The sequence below is a fragment of the Nerophis ophidion genome, linkage group LG13 (assembly GCF_033978795.1).
Source record: "Nerophis ophidion isolate RoL-2023_Sa linkage group LG13, RoL_Noph_v1.0, whole genome shotgun sequence".
In the NCBI taxonomy this organism is placed as follows: domain Eukaryota; kingdom Metazoa; phylum Chordata; class Actinopteri; order Syngnathiformes; family Syngnathidae; genus Nerophis; species Nerophis ophidion.
Window position 1 is genome coordinate 31,272,433 of NC_084623.1, and position 7,290 is coordinate 31,279,722.

The window sequence follows — 7,290 nt, forward strand, 5'->3', positions numbered from 1 at the left end:
TTTACAACAAGGGGTGGGGGCTTGTCTGTCCGATGGGAGAACATTGTAATGCCTCCTTTTTTGGCCTCCTGTTAAGTGAATTTTCAGGGCTGTTTTGAAAGACCCGAGCAAATTATTTTTTGAGGGATGGGGTAGAATGTTACAAACCAGGTTTGCAGTGCTATAGAATGAGATATTGCCCATGTTTGTTTTATGAGTGGGTGGTTCCAGATCGTTTTTCACACTTCCTCTGGTTTTGTGACTGTCGGTGTTGCTAACTTTTTGAAGGTTGTTAGACAGATATGCAGGTAAAAGGAGCATTTCGGGCAAACTTGCATTCACAATTTTGCATACCAACCCCATTTAGAGGTAACGTGCTCACGTTGTTTGTGCCGGTTGAAAGGCAAGCAGCAGCATTTTGGACTAACTGAGATTAAGCGAGTGAGGCCTGGTTCATTCCAACATAAAGTGAGTTGCAGCAGTCCAAAAGTGATTAAAAAAATAGAAGTAGCATGGATTACCTGCTCAAAGTCATTAAAAGATAAAACTGATGTAATTTTGTTCAATCATCAAGCATCTTAACAGACAGAAAATGCAACTGAACCTCATACAGATGCAGAGCAACTCATACAAGTATGTCTTGTAAATCTTGTAAGTCTTGTGTGACTTGAATGTCTCGTATGACTTCATATTTTCTGTTTCCCTTCTTCCCAATAAATAAAGATCAATGATGAATGTCAATGATATTTAACACTTGATATTTGCTAACACACTACCAATCATTGGTCGGATTAAGATGCATTGTAAACCTGTTGCAGTGCAAATTGATATATGACAGGAATGTGTAGATTAGATGATGTATTTTCCTAAAGCTTTCCACACATTCTCTAGGAGTAGACGATACTGCAATTGTTGGTACGTTTTACTTGAGATGTTTAATGATCATTGAAAGATTTTGCCTTTAATTTGTTAGTATCAATTACAGGAATAAATAAGAGGACAAATATTTAGACACATTTTTTTTTTAATTTACAAATTCAACAATATATAAACACAACAAGATAAGAATATCAACCACATATTACAAATACAGTGGTACCTCAATTTACGAGCTCAATTGGCTACATGGCTGAGCTTGTGACTAAAATGAACTGCCAGTAAATTGACTGAATATTTCTTTGGGCCTAAAATGGAAAACAGCACATTTACATTTAAAATACTATGTCTAACAGATCTGTCCAAAAATATCCTTGCTGTCTTGTTTCCGTGGGGGTCATATTCAATAAAATTCAATGACATAAATAGTGGCACCGACATTTCCAAAATCATCACAAAAAATACAGGGAAAATAACACCAAATGTACGTCAACAAAAATAAAAAGCAATAAAACATGGAATAAAGAAAAAAATCGCAGAAAAAACATTTTTAAAAAGCAATATTTACAACAAGGGGTGGGGGACTTGTCTGTCGAATGGAAGAAAATTGAAATACCTCCTTTTTTGGCCGCCTGTAAAGTGAATTTTCAGGGCTGTTTTGAAAGAGCCGAGCAAATTATTTTTTTGAGGGGTGGGGTAGAATGTTACAAACCAGGTTTGCAGTGCTATAGAATGAGATATTGCCCATGTTTGTTTTATGAGTGGGTGGTTCCAGATCGTTGTTCCCTCTCCCTCTGGTTTAGTGACTGTCGGTGTTGCTAACTTTTTGAAGGTTGTTGGACAGATATGCAGGTAAAAGGAGCATTTCAGGCAAACTTGCATTTACAATTTTGCATACCAAACCCATTTAGAGGTAACGTGCTCACGTTTTTTGTGCCGGTTGAAAGGCAAGCAGCAGCATTTTGGACTAAGCGAGTGAGGCCTGGTTCATTCCAACATAAAGTGAGTTGCAGCAGTACAAAAGCGATTAAAAAAATAGAAGTAGCATGGATTACCTGCTCAAAGTCATTAAAAGATAAAACTGATGTAATTTTGTTAAATCATCAAGCATCTTAACAGACAGAAAATGCAACTGAACCTCATACAGATGCAGAGCAACTCATACAGGTCTGTCTTGTAAATCTTGTAAGTCTTGTGTGACTTGAATGTCTCGTATGACTTGTTAATTTTTTATGTTTCCCTTCTTCCCAATAAATAAAGATCAATGATGAATGTCAATGATATTCAACACTTGATATTTGTTGTCACACCACCAAGCATTGGTTGGATCAAGATGCATTGTAAACCTGTTGCATGTTGATATATGACAGGAATGTGTTGATTAGATGATGTATTTTCCTAAAGCTAGCCGCACATTCTCTAGGAGTAGACGATACTGCAAATGTTGGTATGTTTTACTTGAGATGTTTAATGATCATTGAAAGATTTTGCCTTTAATTTGTTAGTAACATTTACAGGAATAAATACGAGGACAAATATTTTGGACAAATGTTTTTAATCTACAAATTCAACAATATATAAACACAACAAGATAAGACTATGTCAGATTATCAACCAAATATTACAATTACAGTGGTACCTCAATATACAAGCTCAATTGGCTCCATGACTGAGCTTGTGTCTCAAAACATTTGTGTCTGACACTGAGCAGCCGTTTCGTTGACTCTCCAAGGAAGCCTCTAGCACACACTTCCACTGGGTAGAGATTTACATTCCTTACACTCTGTAACCAGGTCAGCATATCGTCCATCCATTCATTTTTTTAAATTTTGAAAATATCTGTCATATGATGTGGTGCTAATCCATTGCAAATTAAAAAAATACCATTTTAAATTGAATTCTAAAATGAACTGTCAGTAAATTGATTGACTGAATATTTTATTAGGCCAAAAGTGTAAAACAGCACATTTACATTTACAATACTATGTCTAACAGGTCTGTCCAAAAAAATAATTGCTGTCTCGTTTCCATGGGGTTCCTATTCAATTTAGTTCATTTCAATGACATATATAGTGGCACCGACGTTTCAAAAATCATCATATAAAATACAAGGGAAATAACACCATATGTACATCATCAAAAAGAAAAAGCAATGAAACATGGAATAAAGAAAAAAAATAGCGGAAAAAAACATTTTAAAAAAGCAATATTTACAATAAAGGGTGGGGGCTTGTCTGTCTGATGGGAGAAAATGGTATTAACTCCTTTTTTGGCCTCCTGTTAAGTGAATTTTCAGGGCTGTTTTGAAAGAGCCGAGCAACTACTTTTTTGAGGGATGGGGTAGACGATTGCAAACCCGGGTTGCAGTGCTATAGAACGAGAATTTGCCCATGTTTGTTTTAAGGGTGAGTGGTTCCAGATCGTTGTTCACTCTCCTTCTGGTTTTGTAACTGTCGGTGTTGCTGACTTTTTGAAGGTAGTTAGACAGAAATGCAGGTAAAGGGAACATTTGGGGCAAACTTGCATTTACAATTTTGAATACCAATCCCATTTAGAGGTAACGTGCTCATTGTTTTTTGTGCCGTTTTGGACTAACTGAGATCAAGCGAGTGAGGCCTGGTTCATTCCAATATAAAGTAAATTGCAATAGTCCAAAAGTGATAAAGAAAAAAAATAGCATGGTTTACCCGCTCAAAGTCGTTAAAAAAAAAAATATTAAATTTTTGCTCAAAGTTTCAGATGATAAAAACGGGATCAAACAACAAAGTTAACTTACTGTTCCAATTTAAAATCTTAAAAAGATTTGTGACTGGGGTTTTAAAATAAAGCATCAGTGGGTCCAAACTCCAGGTGACTGGGATTAGCATTCTGTTCATATTTCAGCCAAATACAATAATTTCCGTCTTTTTCTCATTTAAATTGAGGAAGTTTACTGGCAACAATGTTTTTATGTCCTCAAGAAAATTTAAATTGATCATTTTATATAATAATGATAATGATGATAAAAAAGCTAGTTATTTAATCATAAAATACGGGTTGGCAATATAAATGTTGCATTTCTTCCCACTCCTTTTTGGATATGAAAAAAACCTAAACATTATGTATTGTTTTAATTTTTTATGTGTTTTCATTGCGAAATGTTTGTTTGCAATACTGTACCTTACTGTCATGTTACAAATATAACTTCCTTTTTTCCATTATTTTATATTTTGCTTTGTTTTCAAAATGTCCAAAATAAACTACTACTACAAAGTTGTACAACATGTAAAGTACAGAATATTAGAAACATTTAATCATGTAGAAAAAGATATCACCTAACATCTTTGACAATCAAAGCATGATCGTAGCAATCCACATTTTATGTTATTAATGCGTTAAATTGCTATCTAAACATGGAAGTGTATCTCCTCTCATCTAAATGCAAGTGCTCCTACTGTAAAGCAATAATACACATTCTATATACCTACAAAATAGAAAATCCAGCAAGACACCAACTTGCTGCAAGCATTTTTCTAATTCGTGTTCATCTCCTTTTCGTGTTGAGGTGTTTCAAAAAGCATAATGTTTAAAAAAAACATTTTATTAAAGCAAACTAATTGTCCAGTCATTGTATGAAAAATTTTACAAATTATCTGTCTAGAGTCCACTTATTAATAATGAAAAATTATATTTTTCTGCGATTATCGCGAATAATTTGAGTTAACTTTGGACAAAAATACGATTAATTGTAATTAAAATATGTATACGTTTGATAGCCCTAATTTCAGGGTTGCGGGGTGTGCTGGAGCTTATCCCAGCTGCACTCGGACGGATTGTGCGGTACACCTGGGACAAGTTGCCACCTCATCGCAGGGCCAACATAGATTGACACACAACATTCACACTTACATTCACACACCGGGCCAATTTAGTGTTGTCAATCAGCCAATCCACGCACTAACCCCTGTGCCACCCTGTTGCCCCCGAGTTAGCCTCCATAACCAACCATAACTGAATCAAATGCTTAATATTGCACCCAATATTTAAGAATTCTAATGTTGGTGGCCCAGTAGTAAAACCTTAATTTTGGTAGTGCAAATCTTCCCAATGATTTGTGTCTCTGTAAATATTGTGTATGTAATCTGTGAGTATTTTTATTCCAAATGAAGTCTAAAATATCTAATTTACAAAAGAAGGGGCAGAAGGAGAGTATTTTTTGTATCATATTATGGACTAATTTGCCGGTTGTATGTTGGTTTTCTTTATATATATTTGCAAATTTTATTAAAGGAATATGTTTTGATAGTAAACTGTTACTTAGCTGCTTTTTTAAATTTTATTCAAATATATACCTTAGAGCAGGGGTCCCCAACCTTCCACCAGGGGCCGGTTTAATGTATGCATTATTTTTACAGACCGGCTTTCCACGTGTGGCAGATAAAAACAGCAAAAAATGAGCATGAAAAATCAACTCTCTACGCTGAAATTGTGGGAGCCCTGAGCGTGTTCTTTTGCGAAGACATTGTCCCTGGCACATTGATGGCATATACCAGAGGTTCTTAACCTGGGTTCGATTGAACCCTAGGGGTTCGGTGAGTCGGCCTCAGGGGTTCGATGGAGCCTCCGCCACGGATGTCAAGACACACCCGACTCATCTTGTAAATAAAAACTTCTCCCTATCGGCGTACGAGGATACCCCCAAACAATGTTCCCTCTGATTTTCCATCTGATTTGCAGGTGTGTAATTTGTTGAGAGTTCATGCACTGTGTTGGTTTTGTTCTTTGAACAAGGTGATGTTCATGCATGGTTCATTTTGTGCACCAGTTAAAAAAAAACGTATAACTTTGTCTTGTATTAAAAAAATAAAAATAAATAAATATTTCACTCAAGAAGGGTTCGGTGAATGCACATATGAAACTGGTGGGATTCAGTACCTCCAACAAGGTTAAGAACCACTGGCATATACCATATACCAGTGTTTCTTAACCATAGGGCTGGCACCCAGTGTTGGCCGCGAGCGCCCCCTAGAATGTAATACATGTGTTTTTCAGCTGTGGTCTGTATAGGCAGCAGCGGTACTCAGTTGTAATACACTTTTCTACCACTTGTGGCATTAATGACAATATAAAACAAACTCCCCCCTCCAATAGGCTCACCACTCAAGGGGGGGCCATAAATGTCGGGTGCGATATGAGCAGGGCGGCAGCTGAAGGCAGGACACTTGGCTGTCCAATCTTTGGCTACATAAGCTAGCTTTTGGGACGTGGAATGTCACCTCGCTGGGGGGGAAAGAGCCTGAGCTAGTGCGCCAGGTGGAGAAATTCCTGCTGGATATATTCGGACTCACTTCAACACACAGCAAGGGCTCTGGAACCTGTTCTCTCGAGAGGGGCTGGACTCTCTTCCACACTGGAGTTGCACGCAGTGAGAGGCGACGGGCTGGCATAGCAATTCTTGTTGCCACCCAGCTCAAAGCCTGCACATTGGAGTTCAACCCAGTGGACGAGAGGGTAGCTTCTCTCCGCCTTCGGGTGGAGGGACAGGTCCTGACTGTTGCTGTGCTTACACACCAAACAGCAGTTCAGAATACCCACCCTTTTTGGATACAGTCAAGGGAGTACTGGAAAGTGCTCCCCCGGGTGATTCCTTTGTCCTAATGGGGGACTTCAACGCTCATGTTGGCAACGACAGTGAAACCTGGAGAGGCATGATTGGGAAGAATGGCCGCCCGGATCTTAGTGTTTTTTTGTTATTGGACTTTTGTGCTCGTCAAAGATTGTCCATAACAAACACCATGTTCAAACATAAGGGTGTCTACATGTGCACTTAGCACCAGGACACCCTAGGCCGCAGTTCTACGATCGACTTTGTAGTTGTGTCATTGGATTTGTGGCCTCAATTTTTGGACACTCAGGTGAAGAGAGGGGCGGAGCTACCTACCGATCACCACATGTTTGTGAGTTGGCTGTGATGTTGGGGGAGGATGCCGGACAGACCTGGCAGGCCCAAATGCATTGTGAGGGTTTGCTGGGAATTCCTGGCAGTCTCCTGTCAGAGAAAGTTTCAATTCCCACCTCCGGAAGAACTTTGAACATGTCACGAGGGAGGCGCTGGACATTAAGTCTGAGTGGGCAATGTTCCGTACCTCTATTGTCGAGGCAGCCAATTGGAGCTGTGGCCGCAAGGTGGTTGGTGCCTGTCATGGCGGTAATCCTAGAACCTGCTGGTAGACACCAGCGGTGAGGGATACCGTCAAGCTGAAGAAAGAGCTCTTTTGGCTCATAGTACTCCAAAGACAGCAGACAGGTGGTTGCAGAGGCATAAACTCGGACATGGGAGGAGTTCGGGGAAACAATGGAAAACGACTTCCGGACAGCTTTGAAGCGATTCTGGACCACCATCCGCCGCCTCAGGAAGGGGAAGCAGTGCGCTGTTAACACCGTGTATGGTGATGA